This window comes from Dermacentor albipictus, chromosome 3 (assembly GCF_038994185.2).
Source record: "Dermacentor albipictus isolate Rhodes 1998 colony chromosome 3, USDA_Dalb.pri_finalv2, whole genome shotgun sequence".
NCBI lineage: Eukaryota > Metazoa > Arthropoda > Arachnida > Ixodida > Ixodidae > Dermacentor > Dermacentor albipictus.
This window is the reverse complement of record NC_091823.1, coordinates 172226733-172247744: the sequence shown is the minus strand read 5'-3', so window position 1 is coordinate 172247744 and position 21012 is coordinate 172226733. Positions and strand designations below refer to the sequence as shown.

Sequence of the window (21012 nt, the reverse complement as noted above, 5' to 3'; positions counted from 1 at the left end):
GTATCGTGACGCTGAATGTGCTCAACACTATTTACTTCTTTCTTTAGTTTGTTATGATCGGATTTCATGTCAACCCTCTAGATGATGCAATGCATGCTAGTGCCCCAGTTGAGCTTATGACCACATGAACGTATTAGCGTACGTCTAAACCAAAACACACGAGCGCCTTTCTCCCACCTTTACAATGCAGATGCGCCGAGTTCGGAAGTGGAGGCCTTAACATCGGCGTGTAATTGCCGTGGCCACAGGGTCACCACAGCGAGTAAGCTTATAAAATATGTCACTTGACATAGTCGATGCATAAGTGAAAAGAAATATGTCTCCTTCCAGTTTGGAAAATACAATGAGCCATAAAATGAGACCTCGCTATCATACTGCAAAAAAGAAAATAATAATAATAGTAATAATATTGTTACGGTCTCCGGAGAGGGTTAAGGGGCTGCTTTAATGAACCGTCGAAATCGTGGGAGTAACGTCGTCCTCCTCTTTCTCCACTCTCGCTTCCCGCGTATTTTACTTGCACTGACCCTTGTAACATTACTACTCTCCCAGACGAAGCCATCCGGGCGAGTCACTGCTGCTTCCAGCGTGTGAACAACTTTCGGCGGGCAACATGCGTCACCTCAGCCTTGCGTGAAAGGCGGCCATTAGAAGTGAGGAGTGCAACCGTGTAGTTCACCTCGTTCAGACGATCGACGATAACGAACGGCCCCGCGTAGTCGGCAAGCAGCTTTTGGCTCAAGCCACGTCTGCGTATTCGAGTCCACATCCACACGAGGTCGCCAGGAACGTATGCAACATGTTGGTGGTGACTGTCGTAGCGTGTTCTAGAGCGGCCTTGTGCGGCCAACGTACGTAAGCGAGCTAGTCGACGACCTTCTCCTGCACGACACAAAGTCCTCGCCATAGGCAGCAAATTATCGTGGATGACAAAAGAAAAGATAGTGTACAGCGTATGACGAGGGGGGGGGGGGCGTGAAGACGGAGAAAGGGCTGAAACCGGTCGTTTCGTGTTTCGCAGAGTTGAAAGCGTACGTCATCAACGGTAATACTTCATCCCAGTTGTGGTCCGTAGCGACGTACATTTATAGAATGTTTATCAATGTTCGGTTTGTGCGCTCGCTGAACCCATTAGTTTGTGGATGATGAGCTGTTGAGTGTCGGAACCCGAAGGCACACGGACGCAGTAATTCTTCCACAATGTCGGCAATAAATTGACAACCACGGTCGCTTACTACCACGCGAGGCGGCCCGTCTCGCAGTATGATTGAATGCAGCAAAAACTGGGAAACCTAGGCCGCAGTGGCGGAGGATAGAGCTGCCGTCTCACAATACCGCGTCAGGTAGTCAGTGCACACAGTGATCCACCGGTTGCCTCTTGAAGAACGCGGAAACGGTCCTATCAGGTCTATGCCGACTTCTTCAAAAGAGGAACTGGGTGCTTTACTGGCTACAGGTGACTGACTGGAGCTGAGGTAGGTCGCTTGTGGCTCTGGCACTGTGTACAACTGGCTACATAGGTCTCAATTGGTTAGTCTTCTCGTTTCTTTATTCTTTATTTTACTTTTTCATGTTTGCCTTCTATATTTCTTTGTATTCTGCCCTAGCAAATGCTGCCCGCAGGCTTTTATTCAGTGGCGATCTGGAAGTTAACCCTTGTCCCAACGCTCGTTCTCAGCGCGATCCTGCCTCCCAAACCCGGTTGACAGATGTTGATAAACATCCCGAAGTAGCGGAAATGCTCTTCAAACTCCTAAACGGCCAAAAGAAACTGGCTCTGGATATTGCGAAGATCAGAATGTTTCAATCGTCTGTCAACACGAGATTTGAGACTTTACAAGCTTGCGTATCTTCTCCGGATACATCGCCAACGTCTATTGGTGAGAAGGATTCTAATAACAACCTACACACTCAAATCCAGCAATTTAAAAACGCCATATCAACTCTGTCTTGCAGAACACCCGCCGTGGTTGCTCAGTGGCTACGGTGTTGGGCTGCTGAGCACGAGGTCGCGGGATCGAATCCCGGCCACGGCGGCCGCATTTCGATGGGGGCGAAATGCGAAAACACCCGTGTACTTAGATTTAGGTGCACGTTAAAGAACCCCAGGTGGTCGAAATTTCCGGAGCCCTCCACTACGGCGTGCCTCATAATCAGAAAGTGGTTTTGGCACGTAAAACCCCATAATTTTTAATTTAATTTGTCTTGCAGAAACGACAATTTATAAAACAGGTCGCGTAGAAACAACATTATTATACACGGTCTGAACGAGGGCCCTAACGAGAATTATAAGGAACTTTCTTCCATCATTGCTAAGTGGTTCCAGGACACTCTTAAGATCGCATGTGCGTTTATCGAATGATGTTATAGACTCGGCAATAACTTCAGAGGCCGATCACGTCCCGTTGTTGTGAAGCTCCTTGAGTTTCAGGATAAGCTGCTGGTGCTGAGGAATTGCTATAAACTTAAAAACACTAGCTTTCGTGTATCAGAAGACTTCTCGCCCCAGGTTCGCAATATTTGTGTGAAGCTCTGGGAAGCATCCTGCCCTCATAGGGATAGTGACTCATCTGTCCAACTTCGATTTGATTATGTATTTATTGACAGGGTACGATACGATTGGGATAGCACATCCAATACTCTCGTCAGATCATCTGCTGGTTCAACTAAATCCGCCGAAACACTTGCTAGGACCAAATCCCCTAGACTTCATAGTACTCGCAATAAACTTTCCGTTTTAAACGTTAATGCAAGAAGCCTTGTCAGCAATTTCTCTAAATTTCTTTCCTTGGTCTCGTGTTACTCGCCACATATTATAGGTGTTATTGAGACCTGTTTGCATGATGGTGTGCATGATTCTGAGGTAACCACCTCCCCCCCCCCCGCCCCCTGGTTTCAATGTGGTTCGGCGTGACAGAAAATTTGGGAGAGGAGGCGGGGATGCTCTATTTTGTCAATCTAACGTTCACTTTTCTGTAGTCCTTGCCCCAGCTGATACTGGGTCCTTGTGGTGTAAAGTCCAACTCGAAAATATGTCTTTGATTACAGGGGTCGTTTCCCGTCCGCCTGGTTCTAATATTGAGCATTTACACAATCTTATGTGAATTTTTGCATAGTCATAATACTTCTTCATCCAACGTTATCTGCATAGGCTATTTTAATGCTCCTGGTGTTGATTGGCCTTCTATGAAAGTAAGCGGACATGAAGTAGCTATCGGACGGGAGTTCGTCCACATTTCATTGTCGTGTGGCCTGCAGCAGATCGTTCAGGATTTCACTCGGGAAACTTCCGTCCTTGATCTTGTCTTTCTTACTACATCTCTTTATAATGCCGGTTACGAATGCGATGTTATTGATGGAATATTTGACCACAATGCTGTGTTCCTGGCATCCTCCCTAAATACCGCTATATCTACCGCATATTTCCTGACTTTACCCGCGCGGATGATTTGGCAGTAACAGACGGCCGTGATTCCTTTCATGAGTTTGAATTATTAAGTCACACAAGTGATACTAATACTTCGACAAGATTCTTCGAATATCTTGTCAGTAAGTGCACCAACTTTTTCATTCCTTTAAAAACAAAAAAAATACTGAAATTCCTTGGATGACTAGGTACCTTTTGCATTTATCACGTCGTGTGGCCAGATTACGTCGATCGAAACGCTCTGGTGACTCAACAAAACTCATGCAATTCCATAGCGCTAAAAAGGAACTCGATTCTAAAATGGTTGCTGCAAAAAAATTATTACAAGGAAACCTTGCTGAAATTAATGCTGGCTAATCTCTGGAAGTTTTGAAAGCTATCCTACCACCTGGGTCATCCTCGGACACCTTATTAATTAACAACGTTGCAGTTTCTGATTCGCAGACAGTATCTTCGTTTAACACCTACTTCCACTCTGTCTCTACGACTGATAACTCTGTAACCCGTTTTTGATTCCGAACTATAGCCTCCTATCGACGATATATCGCTGTCTACTGAGGGTGTACTGAACTTAATCCTAAACTTACCCACCGAGAAGCGCTGTGGTCCCGACGGTATCCCGACTGTCTTTCTCGTTCGGTACTCTCTTTGATACAGCAGATATCTCATAATTATCTTTAGAAAATCTCTCTCAACCGCCACTGTTGCTCTCTCGTGGAAACTTGCTTCAATTTTGCCTTTATTTAAGTCGGGCAACGTTCAATTGTTATCTAACTATAGGCCAATCTCCTTAACAACACACTCATGTAAATTACACGAACACATTATCTTTAAACATATTATCAAATTTCTTGAAACTAACAAGATTTTATGCACTTTCCAGCATGGTTTTAGACGTGGCCTGAGCACTATAACAGAACTGGCAGAATTCGTTCATGACATCAGCATCTCTTTAGACATAGGTGACCAGATTGATGCTGTTGTTATAGACTTCTTTGCAAAGGCCTTCGACACTGTCTCACACCCTAAACTTATGTACAAGCTGCTCGCTATACAAAAAATGCATCTTTGCTTCGCTGGATATCGAATTTTCTTTCCCAGCGTTGGCAATATGTATGCTTCAACTCTACTAACTCACCCTTGATGCCTGTTTCATCAGGGGTTCCCCAAGGCTCAGTACTGGGTCCTCTTCTATTGCTGCTTTATATTAATGATCTCCCCCTGCACTCCTCAATTAAAACACGCCTTTTTGCGTATGATTGCGTTTTATATCATACCATAAATCTCCTACTGATCATGTTGTCCTTAACAATTATTTTGCTGAACCCGCCGTGGTTGCTCAGTGGCTATGGTGTTGGGCTGCTGAGCACGAGGTCGCGGGATCGAATCCCGGCTACGGCGGCCGCATTTCGATGGGGGCAAAGTGCGAAAACGCCCGTGTGCTTAGATTTAGATGCACGTTAAAGAACCCCAGGTGGTCGAAATTTTCGGAGACCTCCACTACGGCGTGCCTCATAATCAGAAAGTGATATTGAAACGTAAAACCCCATAATTTTAATTATGTTGCTGACTGCTGCAACTGGTCCAAAGCATGGCAAATGAAATCAACTTTTCCAAAATTTTCTCCATGTTCTTCACACAACGCTTATTCCCTTCCTTCTTTGCCTATGCCTTTAAAAATATTACTTTAAATAGGGTCTTCGAATACAAAAATTTAGGTATCCTACTAACACACGATTTGTCATCGTAGAAACACATCGATGTCACCTGTAACAAGGCCCTTAAAAGACTAGGTTACTTACATCGTACGCTGCATCTTGCTCCTCAAGAAACTAAACTTCTTACATACGAAACCCTCATTCGCCCCATCCTCGAATATGGCTGCGTTGTATGAAACCCATGCAAACACTGTGACGTCGAAAAACTAGAATCTGCAAAAAAAAGCAGTGCGTTTTGTTTGTAGGAGATATGACAAGCAATTTTCGCCGTCTAACCCTCTTCCCCTACTTGATCTCACTCCTCTTGCAGAGTGTCGCAAACTTGAATGCCTAAAATTCCTACACACGTTAATCAATTCTCTTTGCCTCTCCTCTCTAGATACCTGCGCGACTTTTTCCAAACCATCATGTATGAGAAGTCACCATGCTCTATATATCTCATCCTCTTTTTGCCCGCACTGATTTATTTAAACACAGTTTTTTCCATGAACAATTGAAGTCTGGAATTCATTACTGGGCAACATCCGTTCACTACCACGGAAACAATAAACGCAAGCTTGTTTATAAATGTTGTATGTTGCTCATCCCAGTCCTGCAATAGCCTCATTGAGGCTGCAGTATATACAAATAAAATGAAATAAATGAACTGTTTTACACATTTTAGGCCAGTAGAATCTTTCTTTGGTACGACTAAGTGTTCGCGCGATCCCTACGCGACCTGAGGTCGGGTCGTCATGCGTAACGCACAGAACTGACGTGTAAAGAGAATCCAGAGCCACCAGTTGAAAGCGGGCGCCCGTCGTTGAGAAGTTCCGCTTGTGAAGAAGACCATCCCGGACGCAAAATCCACCTGCGGGCCCTTTTGTGACAGCGAAAAGAGCATTCAAGCTTGAATCTTTGCGCCGCTCGGCGGCGAATGTCAAGGCATCCGGAAAATCAGGCGAAAGGGAAGCGGTAAGATGATCAACGTTGTCGGCTTCACAATCCGTCGTATGTAGTGGCATCCTAGAAAGGCAATCCGCGTCAGCGAGTCGACGGCGACTCTTGTACATACATACTCCTGTACATCGCGCGAGGCGACCGGACGGGTCACGAAGATTGACCCGCCAGCACAGAGAATGGTGATCTGTAACGATGGTGAACGGGCGACCATAGACGTACGAGCGAAACCGCTGCACGGCAAATACTACTGCTAGGCATTCTTGTTCCATCACAGTGCAGTTCCGTTCAGGCTTGTGTAAAGAACGACTTGCGTACGCGACGACATGTTCGTTGTTTCTAGAGCTCTGAACGAGGACGGCACCGGTGCCGACGGCACTTGCGCCTGTGTGAGTCTCTGTTGGTGACCAAGGATCGAAGTGCCGGAGGCTGTGAAGTTAACAAAAACTTCAGCTGGCGAAAAGCGGCTTCACACTAAGGGGTCCACTGAAACGGAGCGTTCTTACGCAGAAGATTCGTCAAAGGGTGGCCAACATCCGCGAGACCGAGTATGAACCGCCAGAAATATGAGCAGAGCCCTACGAAGCTGTTTGACAGATTTAGCTTGTTCGAGCGATTCAAAGGTTGCCGTCTTCTGTGGGTCGGGTCTAATGCCAGCCTTATAGACGAATCGTAACACAACAGTTTGACGCTCGCCAAAATGCCAAAACTCGTCAAGACCAGCCATTTCCGTACAGTCAAGTACAATAGCGAGACGAGTGTTGTGCTCCTTAATTAAATGTGCGTCCAAAAATTACATCATGAAGGTAGCACATGCAAATCTGCCATTTCAAACCGCGCAAAACAGTATCCATGAACCTTTGGAATGTCACCGGCGCATTGCACAGTCTGAACGGCACGACGTCAGGCGTAACGAATGCCGTCGTTTCCTTGTCAGCTGGGTACATTGGAATTTACCAATAACCTGCTCTGAGGTCCACGAAAGAGAAGTAGGAAGCGGAATGCAGACAGTCGAGGGCGTCATCAATACTGGGCAGCGGATACACGTCTTTCTTGGTAACGGAATTCAGTCAGCGGTAATCAACGCAGAATCTCCACGTACCATCTTCTTCACAAGAATGACGGCAGCGGCCCAGGGACTTGCCGATTCTTGAATTACTCCCTTTCCTAGCATCTCTTGCACTTACTCGTTGATGATGCTGCGCTCTGACGGTGCCACTCAAAGGTTTCTGCCCTGTGGGATGCACCAAAGCGGTGTTGAAGCGATCACGTATTCAAGACGCTGGAATTAGAGGCATTTTGCTGCTTTTCGAAAAGTCAAACACTTCCGAGTGCTTGGAGAGAACGCACGGGAGTGTATAGCGTTCGGTTTGACTAAGTGACTTACTGATCGTCTGCAGAAGTTTTGAGTCTTCTGAACCTTGAGAGCCTAAATGTTTATTCTCGCCTGTAGCAGCAATAAGCTTAACCAGCGTCGTAGAGGATTCGGGTTTCAATACAGCGAATTTCATGCCACGAGGCAACACTGCGGGCTCTATGGTCCACACACTTGCGCGTCCTTCGACTACAAACACCACTCAATGCGGAACTAAAATGTTTTTTTTTTTCACACAAGTCAATTAAATCGGTTCCAGCGTAGCATCGAACATGTCAAGGTTGTTACCAAAAGCGGTTACTGGAACGCACACAGCATAAAATGCAGGAACGATCGTGTTCTCGGAGACGACAAAGATGCATTCATCAAGTGATTCATCAAGTGATGAATTCTCCAAGAGCGCAGCTGGGAAACTACCGCGGACGGATAGGTGCCCACTTCTACTGTCAACAGTTGCCCAACACTCCCGCAAAATATCGATTCCCAAAATAACGTCATGTGTGGATCGTGTAACAACCGCGAATTCTGTTGGAAACACTTTGCCACCTAAAGACACGTCCGCAGTACAGACCCCCACAAGACAACACATCACCGCTCACACCACGGAATGTCGCACCACGGCTTAAAGAAAACATCACTTTCAGTCGAAGAAGCCTTTTAAAATTGGCACTCATCACAGATATTGTCGCGCCTGTATCCATAAGTGACCAGGTGGGTATGTCATCAACAAGTACATGTACTTTGTTCTTGAGCATAAACACTGACGGGTTATATCTGTCGAAAGTGCGTGGTATCTTGCGGCCTCACCCACTTTGGTCGCACCTAGTTTTCCGGCGGCGGTGACTGCTAGCGTAGCCGAGGCGATGGGGATCGTTGAACACGGGAAGCTCGTGGCGGCGTTATGATTCGATCAGAGGCTGGCGAGGGGGAGCGTAAACCGGGAGGTGTGCGTGGTGGCCAAGGCGTAGAGGACGGGCGGTCGAAAGGCTGGGAAGACATGTGCAAGGGCTCGCTAGTACGAAGGGCGGCAGTTGCAAAAGCGCGAGATGTGACCTGGGACGCCACAGCTGTAGCACACCGGAACGGGTCGAGACACCTGCGGCAGCCCGGAGTAACCAGGCCTCTCATAAGGAATTGAATGGTAGTATCGCTCTTCATGGGGACAGTAGCCAGCCGAGGTTCGTTGAGAGAAACGCGACGAGTGAAAACGGCGTTCCTAATTGTAGGGTGGTCGATATGAGTACCCAGACAGCAGTGTTCCTTGGTACTCATCGACGACATCTATTGTATTATAATAATAATAATAATATAATAATAACCTTTATTTATTTCCATCAACGTGATGGGCGAGGTAAGGGAAAAAAAGCTGTAACAGACAGCTTGACTAGTTCCCGCCCCCCCAAAGAAAAAAAAACATTCCATAAAGGCATTGCATAAAGGCATTAATTGATGGCTGCCATGGGGCCGGAGCGAACGGCGTTCGCGTGCGTTCTGTTTCTGTTGCCTAGACGTCCTAAAAGCCACAGGGGCAGTGAGAGATTTGCTGGCATCGAAGCAATTCTTCTCTGACAATCTGTCGTATTGTCGACGAAAGGTCAGTAGGCGGCATCGTATCGACGCTGGCCGCTGCTAGCAGGTTCGACAGACGGCCACATTTCGGAGCTATTCGTCGCATCTTCAGTGCTTCCAATATGCGACAATGCTGCATTGCTTCGGACACGTAGTTCAGGTTCCCTTTGCCAATCAGGAAATTGTACACGTCTTCGGCTATCCCCTTAAGAACGTGTCCAACCTTGTCCTCGTCAGGTATCCTGGGATTCACCATCTTGCACAACTTCAAAATTTCTTCTATATATGTGGTATATGTCTCCCCTGGAAGCTCTGCCCTCTGAGTCAATGTCTGCTCCGCTCGCTTTTTCTTCGCGTTAGAATCGCCGAAGCACTTCTGCACTTCCTCAACAAAACGATCCCAAGTTGTGAACATGTGCTTGTGGTTTTAATACCACATGAGAGCGGTGTTAGTTAGCACAAACACAACATGACTGAGCTACGCTGTCGAATCCCAGCCGTTGCTTCTGCTCCGCCGATTGTAGTTCTTGAGCCGCTCATCGAAGTCTTCTCCTGAGGTACCGCCGAAGTTTGGCGGCACGCGATAGTATGGCAAGGAACCCGTAGGAGTTGCCCCACCGCATCAGTGGTCTGGACTTGGGACACCAGTTCGATCGGCGAAAGCGGAAGTCCGGCAAGGCCGCGGCTGCGGCGAAGTCGAGGTAGTAGAGCTTCCGTCGTTGGGTTCGTCTTCGTCTTACCCCGCGCCTTCCACCAATCTCTTACAGTCTCCGGAGAGGTTTAAAGGGCTGCTTTAATGATGCCCAAGGCACAAATAACCGTCGAAATCGTACGAGCAACGTCGTCCTCCTCTTTCTCAACTCTCGCTTCCCGCTTGTTTTACTTGCACTGACCCTTTGTAACTATATAATACTAGCTTGAGCGTGAAGTCAACGCGAAAATTAACTCTTCCCATAAGAGTGCTTAATTTTAAATAGCCTAGCCCACGAATTATCTTCGGTGGCAAAAGGGCCAGGTGTTTTAACCGTTATGAATTTTTCACTTGGTCCGGCATTTGACTTTTTTGTGAGTGTTACTTTCGTCAGGACTATCATTACTCAACTACAGTGTAAGGGTGTCCGTGCTATCATCACTGCCACCATGTGTGCGCCAATAACGGACACTTTGACTGGACACTTTGACTTTGACTTCAACCCGCTCATTGTCGATATTCTAAACACAGCAATGATTTAAACGGGGTGCGTCATACCAAAATGCTTAGCCTTGGTTGGGCTTAATTAATGGACAGCAAGTAAGTTTCTCAGCTGTCCTTGCAACTTTCTCAAATGCTGTCCGATCATTTTTTCGTGCCAATGAAATTCAATTAAACATAGCGGTCGCCAGCTGAGACGGTGAATTGATTCGTATTCATTTATACCAGCAGAAGCTTAATCGCCAGAAAGGCGCTCCTATCATACTCTTAAGGAGACAGGCGGATTGAAAATTCGCACTTTCCTATTTATTACATACCTCACATACCTTGGTTGGGCATTAAGTAAGGGTCCATGGGGATAGAATTTGGTTACAAACGGAAGATGGACACTATTTTAACGTTACTTAACGCACCAAAAACAGAAAAAACTAACAAGGCATTCACAAAAGCAAGTTAGACGGAACGAAAGAGAGAGAGAGAGAGAGAAACATGGCGCAAGGTTATTGCAATATCTAATGAATCAAAAAACGAAAAGAAAAAACACCGACGAATAGAGTAGTCTGCCATTCATCAATAGATGTTTATTTATATCTAAACTTCTCATTGACGCTAATGCACACTACGTCATGAGGAAGGTGGTTCCACAGTTCAGTGGCGTGTGACTAAGCAGAAGCTTTGAAGGCCAGAGCGTGGCCAAAAATGAATGTGAAACCATTGGTTGCGCAAACAACACGACGTGCGAGAAGGTCTGGGTGGTTGCGTGGTTGCATGTATTTTATATGTTTTTTAATTGTTTTTATTATATTTTAATTGTTTCACTACTCTTCAACATTGTAGCTTGAAGTGCAGAGAAAGAGCGAGAGAAAGAGGGGTTTATTTATATGACAATCATGGCGTTTCTCCAACTAGAAGCTGGTAGCTGTAGGAAGTTCATGATCGACTAGTGAGGCTCACAACTACAAGTTTTGCCCATATTGTGCCTTTTTCTCTGGTAACAGCAGGCGCGTACTAGCCCTATCTGGGTCGGCACTAGCTCATTCTAAGATTTTCATCAGTGCTCAGGCGATAACTGTGCTTTCTGCTTATGAGAGCACGACAAGCGATGAGCTATTTCACTTTAATCGGTCAAACCACATCATGCGGCTAAGTCTCTTAACAAAAAGATTTCGTTGCTGTTTCCCATAAGGAGATTCGTTTCATGCGCTCTTCGTATCAGTGTTACAGCACATAGAAACATAGGAAAAATACAAGAAAAGACAGGACAGAGTGCCGGCCACAACTAAGAACTTGCCGACTAAACGGCACTCCATCCCGTGTGTTTAAGTGGCGACATTGCTTAGGGGACAACCTTGCGTTGAAAGTATATGCTGCCACAGAAATTCCGTGGTCTGATCGACACGTTGCCGCAAGCTGTCCGGTTTCCGTTAGGGGGCACCCCACTCATCACTGATTCAGAGGCTATCTGACCGGATTCACTAGGTGCGAATTTGAATCTCGCAGGCACGGTGACGCCGCAAGCACAAACTTCGCGATGCATTCAGCGACCACCGCAACCCTGATGCTACCGGCATTTGAAATTCCACCCCAAGCAGCAGGAGGCAAGCGTTCCCATGCTCTGTGCTCAAACCTTCCGCGGATGCATGGCCTGCAGAAGTTTTGCATGAGCAGCTTTGCCATTTGGTTTCTTCAGCTCGAGTATCACTTCTACGTCTACATCGTGAGTGACCAACACTTGCACTATCTTCACGCAAGTCCGAGCTGCCAGGTGGTGTTTTTTCGGAGCTCCGACTTCTACCAGGCCCAGGCATCTACCAGAACCTGCGGCAGGTTGCGAGTTCGTACTACGGCATCACTGTGGCTGCGCCTCGCTCACAACTGTGCTGCCGCTGCTGCCTGGTACATCTCTTTCACACTGCATGAATCCGACAGTACCAACGACGTCGCCACTGCACACTTTCCTTGACTTTATCATTGGGCTTTATTTCAATCGCGGTTCGCACTAGGACGGGGGCCCTGTAGTGGCGCGACTATCGCCTCTGTAGCAGGCGAAGAAGAAGTTGGGCTCACGTGCCGGTAGCGCGAGAGTAGAACACGCTAGCGCGTTCGACCTGGGCGTTGGCCGCAGCCGAGATCCCGCTGCATCATGGCTGGCCGGCCTAAATAAACCGTGGCTTCGGCGGCTACCTCTTCGCTCCGCCTCCCGCACCACAAAGGCTTTGAAAAGTTCTACAAGAGTTGAGCATCCTTCCGACTCGGTAGTTCATGAGTTCGAGCAACCAAAGATGCAAAAAAAATAATTAAAATAACGTCTGTATCACAAATAACGTCTGTATCACAAAAAAATCTCCATTTCAGGGTAGTACAAAAAGCCTGGCTTGAGGATAAAGCTCGCAAGGGTTCGGGGGTGCCATCTACACAGAAAGAAAATTTTGAAGGTTTGAAAGTCCGGAAAAATTGGGCTGCGTTCATGCGAAATTGTATGCGAATTGGCGATATGCTATATTAACTATCATGTTTAGAAACTTTACACTTCGTTTATCTGTTTATAAATATTACGCTGCTTTCACTGCTTCTGCGCAAAAAATATTGTGCTTATCATGACTGATTTCCAGCGTAATTGCGCATGCGCATGCAGAATTATACGTAACTTGCGAGTATCTTAGTATGATTCTAATTGCAGCAATATTGCATTTACTGAAGCCAATCGCCAGTGTTCTTGAGTAGAATAGTCGAATTTAAGCGTCTTTTGTGAAGTATTAAAGCACTAAGAAACAAAATTTTTTAACCCGTTTTCAATTCTTTGTCTACATGGAGAAATATAAAATATTTTATAACACATTGCTAGGCCTTCTATGCAGCCCGAACTTTGCACAAGAGACCGTAGTTTTACCACTACCACGGAGCACAAAAATGGCCAGATAAGAGTTTGAGGAGGTCGACAGCATGCCCTGATTATCAAATTGAACTCCATATTGTTCTTAAAATTTGTTCAGTTAGCTTTCTGATCTCCGAGGAGCATCTCTTCGTAAGTTGCCTTATGCTACTACACCGCTGCCATGCAGGCAAAGCACGCTTTACAGGGAGATGAAATTACAGCTTCAGATTTCCGTAGAGTGCTGTGCCTGCCATGAGGCAATGTTCTTGCGCAGAGCAAATTAGCGGTGCAATAATAGTCGACGCTTGGATTCATCCGACCAAGGGGCGAGGAGGAGGAGGCGGAGTGGTTCCGAATATAGGAGCATAGAAGGCGGGCGTTGCCGAAAGCCAGAATGAAGGGGTAACCATTGGAAATATAGAGCGAGGAGATATATTGGGAAACAAGCATGGCGATGGTTAAAGCATGCTCCAGTTTTAAGAAATGGACATGGTCGCTATCTGCTATGAACAGAACGTACAACCAGCTGGTTTATTACAGGGCATTATCATACACTGGGTAACAGCTTTGTATCTGGTGGCACCAGCAGCCAAATGGAACGACTCTATTGTAGGGATGGGCGAATATTTGAAGTTGAAACACCAGACTCATGCCTGACAATACCGTTCATAAAATAGGACGAAAACGTCTTATGTCCAAGCATTCCTCAATTCCGGAAGGTTATTTCTCGCTCTTTAAAAGTGTAAATACCCAGATGACTGCCCGTTTTCGACACAACTTAGCCTTAGCCAACCTGATGGTACGTTACGTATAGGCAACAAAGGCTCCCAGCAAGACTCTCGTAGAATGCTTTCTACTCGCATTCATGACAAATGCGTGGGTGAAAAGCCTGTTTTCAATCGCTCAGCAAACGGAATTTTTGAGTTACAAGCTCCTAGTTTGTGCGCTCCACGGCGTTATCTATTGCGCGTTCTGGAGGCCCAAGCAACATCCTCCCGTGTTATCACTCTTGACAATCGCTCTTCGCCTTCTCGACAAGCGTGAGTACCGAAAAAAAATGTACGTTGGGGGGGGGCATAAACATCGTCAGAAACTTGTCCCAGGAAGATTCCGTAGACGCGAAACTGACTGTGTCACCTCTACCTAGCTGCTTTTCGCTAACTGCGTCCCACAGCCAGGTGGGGCGAGCGTAATGAATGGCTGCGCTCTATCGTAGAGGTGGGCGAATATTTGAAGGTTGGAATTCGAATTGAATATTACGCAATAACTAATCGTATTCAATCAGTAGAATATGAATGGGCTGGGGTGCGTTTGGCAGGCATTCTCAGATCATGAACAGCAGGTTGCCATTATCCCTCAAAAGAAAAGTGTATAACAGCTCTGTCTTACCAGTACTCACCTACGGGGCAGAAACCTGGAGGCTTACAGAAAGAGTTTTACTTAAATTGAGGACGGCGGAACGAGCTATGGAAAGAAGAATGATGGGTGTAACGTTAAGGGATCAGAAAATAGCAGATTGGGTTAGGGAACAAACGCGAGGTAATGACATCTTAGTTGAAATCAAGAAAAAGAAATGGGCATGGGCAGGACATGTAATGAGGAGGGTAGATAAGCGATGGTCATTAAGGGTTACGGGCTGGATTCCAAGAGAAGGGATGCGTAGCAGGGGGCGGCAGAAAGTTAGGTGGGCGGATTAGATTAAGAAGTTCGCAGGGCCATTGCCACAATTAGCACATGGCCGGGGTAGTTGGAGAAGTATGGGAGAGGCCTTTGCCCTGCAGTGGGCGTAGCCAGGATGATTATTATTATTATTATTATTATTATTATTATTATTATTATTATTATTATTATTATTATTATTATTATTATTATTATTATTATTAGAAAATAATTCATTCGATATTTTCCAGCATCCATACCCACCGAATATTTCGCAACAACCAAGTGGTAAAGCCCGGTTACTGTTCTCCATCTGAAAAATGAAGTATCGGAAGTTATCAGAAGTGAAACAACAAGAAAGTTTTTGAAGCAATCCAGAAACGGAACCGGTAACGCCATCTTTGTTATCGGTTTCGCGCGGGAAGTCAACATGAACGTCTGTAATTTTTGGTTCACGTCTGTAATGTAGTGTTTCTCGTAGTGCAGTCATGTCGCAGTTTTATCTTGTGTGCTGCAGTCAATTATCTTTTTTCTAGAACTGTCATTTTTAATTGTTTCTGCGGCACACAAGTCCTTCGGCAGCTACTTGTTTTCTTTTCCAGAACTTGCTATATTTTTTTCAACACCTTTATTTTGCGTTTTTGTAAAGCTTCTAATCGAGCACCCATTCATTCTGGAGAAGCTTGTTTGCTAGAAGGTTCTCAAACTCTTGATGGGCTATTCGTGCAGTCCCTTTAATTACAATTAGTGATACATCGTTTAAAACTGATCGTGCGAGTCTGCGATAGTTGGCTGCTTTTTCTACAATTTTTTTTTAATTTTCAGTAGTCAGTACAAGTCTGCTATCTAATTATGCCGAAATAAAGACTCGATATTTGATTGGACATTCGATACTTACTGTTCATATTTGATTTTTATTCGAAATATTTTATATTCGCCCCTCTTCTCTACACTGTGAAAGAAGCTGTTATAAGACGGCAACATCGTAATAAAGCGGTGATCATCGCTGGAAGCATGATCACCGCTCACGCAGAAGACTCTTGTTCGGATGATAATAATAATTCTTATTGTTATGACGAGTCCTTGACGCTAGCCTGCCGGAGTTCCTCGCTGCGTGGCCCCGCATAACCTCTGTTGCCCGTGACACGTGCATGCACCGAGGTTGGTGTTCCTAAGTACCTACTTTTCTTCTTTCTCTCTCTCTCGTTCCTTACTTCTTTCACTGGCGAAAAAAGTTTGCCCGTCTCAATTTCTCCCTGCGTCTTCTCTCTCGCATGCTCGTCGTCTCAGAGCGCGTCGCTTCATTTGGAGCGGCGCCGCTCGTCCGGCCAGCGTTAATGATGCCGCAGATTGATGGGAATCTGGCCGGCCCGCGGTGCAGCTCGCTCGCTCTCGAGCAATTGGAGCGGCCGTCACCCGAAACGACGGCGCCACTGTCCGCTTGTCAGCTCGGTCCCGGAATTGGGCAAACGAGCAATAAGTAAGGAAACGCCCACGCGATACTTCCAGGTCAGAGCACTGCAGCCTATTCTTTCGTTGTTTCTTTTTCAGACAGCTCGTGTTGCCTTTCTATTCCGCTCGGTCTCGTAGCAAGGGCATGCTTGGGTACTTTTTTGCGTGCCTCCAGCGTATGAGCGTTCTCCCTTTGTTTTACTCTCCCTACTTTTGTACTTTTCTTATTTTTTTTCACCGACTGCACTTCTTAATTACTAAGAGTAACTCTTTAGTCTTCTGGTTCCTTTATGAGAAAGACCACGGAAAATGATGGCATTCACATCTGACTAGGGCGTGCGAACCACCAAGGAGTTGGAAACAAACAATGGTAGTTATCGAACCTTGCACTTGTACATACCGATGACATCGCACGAAAACCAGGGTAAATACAGAGTTACAGTACATGGAGCAAAACACAGAAGAGCATAAAATTTATTGATTCAAAGTGAAAACGAATATCCATTGATAAAATGTACGAAAATGAAATAAGTACACGTTTTCCCGCATGTTGACCTTGGTGACTTTGTTTGCTTTTTGTGATATGACGAATAGAAATCGGATCCTTCGGATAACGCCCTTTCTTTCCGAAAGTATGGAAGGAAGATAAATAAAATATTCGTTTTGGTGACAGTTGCTGAGAGTATTGCGCTGACCCTAAATAACGCGGCAAAATTAACAAATAAAGCGGTTTAATTTACCTGAAATGGCGCATCCCGATGATTAAAAATTTAATTATGGGGTTTTACGTGCCAAAACCACTTTCTCATTATGAGGCACGCCGTAGTGGAGGACTCCGGAAATTTCGACCACCTGGGGTTCTTTAACGTGCACCTAAATCTAAGTCCACGGGTGTTTTCGCATTTCGCCTCCATCGAAATGCGGCCGCCGTGGCCGGGATTCGATCCCGCGACCTCGTGCTCAGCATTCTAACACCATAGCCACTGAGCAACCGCGGTGGGTTCCCGATGATTATGATGGTCATATAAATTCCTCCGACACGTTTTATTTCGTAATACATGGAAAGCTTTTCCAAGAAGCAATCTAAGTCCTTCCACGATCGTCTTGACCTGATTCCTTCAGCTGAATGGCCGATGTCGGCGCTAGCAGAGCCGCGGCAACCTTCGAGACAACTGCGAATGACAATAAAATGAAGGAGCATCTTTCTGCTGCATGAAAAGCCACGCTATCAGTATTCGTCGAATGTTACGTACGTGCCTGCAGCATTTCCTATCTTTGCCATAGCGAATGGCGCTTCTGTTCTGTATAGCTGACCATATTTGTCACTTAAATTTATCTCAGCAAATCTTTGCGAAATTCTCAAAACTATTCCTTCGATTGTACCGAATCTCTAAAGAAACTTGCAAGAAAACAAAATGGCATCGTAGGTGATGTCTATTGGCGATTTCAGTGGAGACTGGATGTGAATGAGGAACTGAGCCAATGGGACTGCGTTGCTCGACGTGAATCGTTTTCACACACGTGAAAACCCCGGCGTCCGCATTTCGATTGGGGCGAAATATAAAAACGCCAGTGTACCGTTAATTGAGCGTAGGTTAAAGAACCACAGGCGGTCAAAATTAATCCGTAGTCCTTCACTGCGGCGTGCCTCATAATCGTATCGCGTTTTTGCCACGTCAAATAGCAGAATTAATTCGTTTTATTTTTCAGACCTGAGTGACACCAGCAGACAACGCGACCTGGAATCAATGCGATGCGCTTGCTGTTGCAATGTTGCAGTTCTCAGCATACATTTAGTAAATGTCTCGGCTAACGGTGGGCGAGTCTTTGCACTCAAATGTTTCTTTAAGTCAGCTGGCCATGTGCTTGACTCGGGAGCTGAGCAGTATCAGCGATCCAGTTGCTGTGCTTGTCAACCACGCCGTGCTGCCTTGTCCAGCTAACCCACGCGAAGTTTATTCACGCCAGCGTTTGTTAGAAAACCGATTAGAAGGAAGTTTTATCACGTCTGAACCATATAAAAAAGTACTCACTCGGCACTCCAGCTTAAGTGTAGCAGTCCGCAGGGGCGCCAGTTAAGCAAAACATCTTGAGCTTTGCCCTCCATAGAGAACTTCGTGAAAGCGCACGAAGAACCGCACGGTAAGGGCACTGGCCGTGCACTTACCCAGCATCGTCAGGAAGCCCAAGTCGTACACGTGGGTCGACTGGGACTTCTTTCGCAAGACTCGCGCCTCACGACTCCCTCCAGACACTGCCCCGAACCTTGAGACGTGGACGGCTCAGCTCAAGGCCGACGTCGTTAAGGCCACGAAAACATTTAGCACGGATATGCCAACCGAGAAGATGGACAGCCGCCTCGCCCACTTGCTCGAAGCCAAACAGTCTCTAATGACACGATGGAAGAGCCAGCGTCTCAACCGCAGGCTCCGCAAACGCATTGCACAACTGAACCAGACCATAATGGAACACTGCAGCACCCTATCCAAACAGCAATGGGACGACGTGTGTAACTCCGTCGACGGACAGGTCCGCAACGGGAAGACGCGGAACCTCCTCAAACACCTGCTCGACGACACCAACACCCGCACAAACCAGCGCCACTCGCTCACCAAAGTCATTCACCAAGCCAAAGGCACCGCTTCGCCGGATGACATCGTCAAGACGCTTGTGCATAAGTACCTGCCGATACCCCAAGGCCCGCCGACCCTATATCCCTATTACACCGGTATCGACAACAGTCTCCTAGACGCCGATTTTTCCGTCGAAGAGATACGCCGGGCTCTCCACGAACTAAACGGCCGTTCCGCCCCAGGCCCCGATGGCATAACCAACAAGCTCCTGCGGAACTTAGACGACCCCTCGGTCGTGTACCTCACGGACGCCATCAGTGACGTGTGGGGGCGGGGCGAGTTACCTGACGCCTGGAAACTCGCCCAGACGATCCTCATTCCGAAACCGGGCAAGGCGCCTGGCGTCGATAACCTTCGCCCCATCTCGCTAACGTCGTGCGTGGGTAAGGTGGCCGAGCATGTCGTACTCAACAGAGTCGGCCGGTATCTCGAAGATCAGGACTGTTACACACACCACATGATCGGCTTCCGACCCGGGCTCTCGACTCAGGATACGATGCTTCTCCTGAAACACCAAATCATAGACGCCGGGGCTACTTGGGGCACCCGCGCCATACTTGGCCTTGACCTGGAGAAGGCTTTCGATAACATCCAGCACTCGGCAATACTAAAGGCAATCACGGCCTTAGGGCTCGGGCGCCGGTTCTACGAGTTCGTCCGCTCCTTCCTAACCCGTCGCAAGGCCGTGCTCCGTGTCGGAGACCTCACGTCGGAAGAAGTCGAGCTCGGACAGCGTGGCACCCCCCAGGGCTCCGTCCTCTCGCCGACGCTGTTCAACCTGGTGATGATTGGGCTCTCCGAACGCCTGTCGAAGATACAAGGCCTCAACCATACGGTATACGCAGACGACATCACAATTTGGTGCTCCGCGGGGTCTGATGGCTTTATCGAATCCGCTCTGCAGGAGGCAGTCGAAACTGCCGAATCCTACCTCGACCACACGGGCCTCCAATACTCCTCCGCCAAATCGGAGCTGTTGTTGTACAGCCCAAAACGACGAGGCGAAAGGCCTAACGGATGGAAACCACCGACCGAGCGCAACATCACTGTCCGCACCAGAGACGGTCGCCCAGTCCCCAGGGTTGACTCCATCCGAGTACTGGGAATGATTATCGAGGCAGGCGGATCCAACATCCAAGCAGTCCACAAGCTGACGACAAAGACGGCGAACGCAATGCGACTTGTACGCAGGATGGCCAACCGTCACCACGGCCTCAAAGAAGACAATCTGCTGCGTCTCGTACACGCGTTTGTCCTATGTCACTTCACCTACGTCGCCGCAATGCATAAGTGGAAACAATCGGAGCGTGACAAGCTCAATACACTAATTCGAAAGGTAGTGAAGCGGGCCCTTGGGCTCCCGATCACGACATCGACATATCGACTCCTCGAGCTTGGGGTGCACAATACCCTCGAAGAGATCGCTGAGGCTCAGGAGAGAGCGCAGATGATACGACTGACGATGACGAAGACTGGCCGTCACATCTTGCGCGAGCTCGGGTACTTCCCACTGAACACCCAGGACCCACCGGAGCTTACGCCGGTTCCCCGCGAGCTCCGCGACCTCATCACGATCGCACCCATTCCGCGAAACGTCCATCCGGAACACAATCGAGGCAGGCGCCAAGCCCGGGCCACCGCGTTCCTCAAACGAGTAAACAAGAAAGCGGACGACGTCGCTTTCGTGGACGCCGCCGCCTAACGATGCAACCGAGTCTTCGCCGCGGTAGCGGTCTCGTCCTCGCAACGGACTTTAAACGCCGCCACGGTACGCACACGTGATCCCGAGGTGGCGGAGCAAGTGGCCATAGCCCTGGCAATGCTCGACGATAAGCGCACGACAATATTCAGCGACTCGAGACCAGCCATCAAAGCGTTCGAGAGAGGAGTCGTCTCCGTCAAGGTGTTACGCATCCTCCGCGGCGCTGATCCAAGCACCCTCAAATACCACACCGTCATCTGGTTTCCCGCCCACCTGGGTCGGATTCCGGGCGCCCCGCCCAACCTCAACGAGACAGCCCACGACGCTGCGCGCGCGCTTACCGACCGCGCCGTCAACCCCGGGCAACTACGTCTCGATGAGTTGGAGGCGAACAGGGATGCCCCAATAACCTACAATGAAATAGCCAAACACTTTTACTTGGGACGACGTCTCTTTCCGCCCCCGCACCCC

At 47.6% G+C, this 21012-nt stretch overlaps 1 protein-coding gene across 4 annotated transcripts in view; it reads left to right on the top strand.

Annotated features, from left to right (window-relative positions):
- Positions 1-21012, top strand: part of Sh (Potassium voltage-gated channel protein Shaker) — a 400727-nt gene that overhangs the window by 369980 nt on the left and 9735 nt on the right. The gene's annotated exons all lie outside the window — the stretch shown is intronic.